This window comes from Nipponia nippon, unplaced genomic scaffold, assembly GCF_047370975.1.
Source record: "Nipponia nippon isolate SJK-2023a ecotype South Korea unplaced genomic scaffold, ASM4737097v1 scaffold_14, whole genome shotgun sequence".
NCBI classification, from domain to species: Eukaryota; Metazoa; Chordata; class Aves; order Pelecaniformes; family Threskiornithidae; genus Nipponia; species Nipponia nippon.
This window is the reverse complement of record NW_028262330.1, coordinates 7,330,174-7,334,445: the sequence shown is the minus strand read 5'-3', so window position 1 is coordinate 7,334,445 and position 4,272 is coordinate 7,330,174.

Here is a 4,272-nt window from a genome sequence, read left to right as displayed (position 1 = left end):
ATTAAGCATTTCTACTTAAATTCCACTTCAGCCCTGCAGAATCCAACGGAATAGGTTTTTTGTAGCAACTTTTGCAGTCAGCACTTCTATACACAAACATGCACCGTGTACAGAACAAATGACCATGTATTTTGATTTGATAGATGATTTTATGTTTTGTATGTAAATAAACTAGATATCAATTAATCAGATTAAAAACCTTGCTGGAGTCAGTCTGTAATTGATAATGATTTTTTTTTATTTTAATTTGGCTACTGCTGAAGCAAGACATTAGACTCAGTGGATGATCAGGTTAATATTAATGAGCATAATTATCTCTCTGTTCCAAACACTGATTTTCTTGTTACCTGATGAAGGTCGTGGAACAGATTTACACCTGGGTGGGAATGCAAAAGAAATTAAGAAAAAATAATTAAACAATGCTCTTGAATTTCAACATGAAAATATACGTGTATATATTTTTTTTTCCCAATGGGGTCTCTTCCTTCAGACATAGGTCAGTATTTCACCTCCCTGAAGATAGCCCTTAAAGGACTTGCAAGATCTGCAAAACTTTTCCAGGAATGGCTCCGTAAGCTGTCTTCTATTATTGCACACATTAGGGTTGAAAACGGAGCTTTGCCAGAGGCAGGCTCACAATATTGCAAAAAAATTCCACCCAATGAGTGGCAAGCTATAAGAAAAACAATATTGATGTATTTTCCTCTATTTGTGGTTTCTTTTGTCCACAGAGTGTTTTTTGTCTCTCAATGACGTCAAAGCAAAATTCTCTTGCAAAATGACAACTGGAAAATAACCCTGAGAATATATTGGATTTCCTAACTAGTAATTAACTAACTTGAGCTTAATGGAATGTACTATATATTTTACCAAGTCTACAGAAGATTAGTAAAACAAAAGTAATATTTTCTTTTGTTTTGATCGCAACGCTTGAGGCACAGGCAGCTTAATACTTCACAAGTAAGTGTTTTGCATTCCTAACGTTTCTGTATGCTCAAACATGTCACAGTGTCCTCATCAGACGTGACAACTACACTGCGTGTCACACACTCAACCCACTGCCCTTGGGATGCACCAGGGCATGGACAGTAACGATGCCTACAGTTAGGTGACATGCATCTCATCCTTCAAAAGAGCAATTTACCTTCTTCTAGGAGGAACGGTCTTGTATTTCCTGACTCCCTCCATCACCTGCAGAGAGACCCTTGGCCTGTCATCTAACTTCAAGCTTCCCAAAAACAGGCAAGGGGAAAAGTGCTCCCAGTGATGGTCAGCAAGACCTGGGGGCCTTTGACAAGCCGTTTTTCCACGTTTAAGTATGAAGTTGTTGCAGTCAGCAGAGCTCAGTCACTAATTCAGATCACTTTATTCTTTCTTCTCCTTGGCTCTTCATTTCTGTAAAATGGGAACATTCTCAAGTACAGCATTTTATTACATGTTAATGTTTATGGCTTTCTAAAGGAAAAAAAGTCACCTGGTTTTCACAGAACCCACTGTGTCTTTAAGACTGCCTTGCAGAAACAAAAATACAAATTTCGGCATGTGCTCCATTGTGTAATATCGGAAGGAGCAGGTTTTACTGAGATTGTCTAGGACAAGCTCAAGCAACAATGGACATTTTTCCTTCCTCTATAAAAGTTTTTTTCATGACTTTACACTATTAGGTGCCATGCAGGAATGGCTAAGAACTGAGTCTCAAACCCGAATTCTAAAAGGTTCATCAAGGCTCTTTTTTGTGGTTTCAATCAGCTGTTGCTGAGGATATTCTGCTTTACACAAGTATGCACCAGTCTAAAAGTGTAATCTCATTACATCACTGCTGATTAAGCTCACATGCAATAGACACTTGGCATGGTCCCTTTCCAGCCCCATGCATAAAGAGTGAGTAAAGAAACCCATTAGGGAGGTCAGTGCCTTTAAAACTTTATTAATTGCAGAGTAACTTAAATGCCAGTCATTCATTGCTTTGGCTGGATCGCTTGCTTCTAATTAGAGGTTGACAGCCATGGCTAAAGCAATTTCTTCTCTTAGACTCTCTGACAATGTGTTTCAGGGATCAGAAAAAACCACTCTTCTGCATTATTTATACCTAGCTCCATAGTTCCTAGGGAACATCCACCTGGAGCTATGGAGCAGAGTACCGACATGGATTTGGTGACCTAAAATGTCTTTCTGGTCTTATTTTGGATATGACCTATTTCTTCTTCTTCCTCCTGTTTGTCCACATGGGCCCACAATCATTGTGGGGAAAATTAAATTTCCATTTCCTGTGCATCTTCCCAGATTTAGTGAAAATATCCTTCCACTTATATCCAGCAAAATGAGACTTTGTCATCCTTTGCTCTGGGCTCCTCAAAACAGACTTTTGGTTTCTTGGAAAAGATTTAGTTTTCCAGGGAGATGTTTTTTCATGATCTCAGTGAAGCACCGATGTGTTTTAATAAAATTCAATAAAGTATATATATGTCAGGGAAGATTTAATGTTGATAGTGGTGGTGTGCTTTGGAGATTCAATTATCCTTGGGTGAAAAAGACATGCATGTTACTGAGCGCATGAGTGAAAAGGGAACATTAAAAAAAAAACAGCTTTATTCAGCCAAAGTGGAAATCAGGTGAATAAATAAGAATATATTTTAGCCACAGGAGAGACTATACATGTGTTCTGCACAGCAGAGGGACCTTCCTGTCTAACAGACAACAGTGTTTTGAGATCTATGAAACAAGTGTTTTCTTGCTCATACATCAGCAAAAGCAGATGTTCAACCTGTCAAAAACAGTGGAGTTGACATTACATCTGTTGAGGAGCTGGCTGTTCGGGGTTTCTTCTGATGTGAAGTTTGTAACTGGAATAACATGATCAAAGTTGGTATGTCGGTGTGGGAAGGTCCCATCACTGCTCTCTTCCCGGGGCTTTCCAGAGCAGTGGGTTGCACTTGCAAACTCCTACCCAGGCCCTGCTAGAAACAGTGACAAAGTGGGATTTAAATAGCAAGTAGCCCCTGAGCTGGCTTGTTCTATTCTGGGTGAGCCTCAGCTCAGGGGAATATGTTCTTTTGCATTGCTCAGTGGTCAGTTCTTACTTCCTACATTTGACTCTGATCACGGGAATGTGGTCAAAATCCTGGGCTTTGTGGCAAATCCATGCTCTAGGTCAGGGTTTTTGAGAGTGTCCTTGATCTCAGCCAGCGTATCCATGAACCTGGTGTCAGCTTTGCATTTATAAGAAGACCGGAAAGTGAGAAAACAGTTTGCAAAGCTCTGCTTAGCACTCTTCCCGGCAGCTGCTGCTGCCACGGACAGCTGAGGAGGTGAGGCTAACTGAATCCAGAGTGAAGGAAACCAAGTTTTACAACCTATTCAGAAGAAGTCATTTATTTAATGGAAAGATTTGTCTACATTATTTTGGATGTTATGGTTTATACATCAAGTGCAAAATTACCCTTTCAAAGCTCTGGTATGAGGTTCAGTTTGAGTACTGTGTATTAAAAAAAAAGCCCACCCTTCCCCCACATTTGAGAAGCTATTATCCCCGGGGCAGGGAAATGAATGTAAAAGGGACATTACGAAGCTGTATCCCCTGTCTGCCAGTGGTCCATGCTTACTGAGTGCTATGAAGGAAGCACACTATGCTTTCCCCACTATATCCTTGCTTTGGATAGCAAAGATGATTTGCTCTGTAGAAATCACATCTGAGCAAACCACAGTCTGCATCTGTGTCTGGTTCAAATTAATTCATAGGCCTCCAAAAATTGAGGGGTTCACTTGCTCTTGAGGACGGCAGACAAAGTCAGGGAGACTTTGTTTTCTTTACCTATCAAGAGAAGGAAGAGTGCAATGAAATTAAAATGAATTTTTCTAAAGGGTCCCTTGGAGGGAGAGATCCTTGAAAGCTAAGTGATTCAAACGTGGGTCAGAACCATGCCAGCCTGCCTGGTTATCCTCAGTGTGCAGGTAGTCTAGAGATGGAAACGTTTCATACTATGGAAAACAATATTGGTGAGCACTGCATGTTGCCTCTGTATAACTGCATCTGGAAAAGGGACGTCTCCTCTCCTCAAGTGTTGAGTGACATCTTACAACCTGTTTCTTTCCAGTCGACCTGGAAAATGTACACTCGGATTTCAAGGGAGAGGAAATATAAAGTGTTTTCTCATCAAACTTGGCATTATCTATTTAGCAGGCAGACCTCTTTCTCACTGTACAGTATTTTTCCATTGTGTCGAGTCAAACTTTATCTTCAACTCTGCTTCCCCATTCTAATAATAACGACGT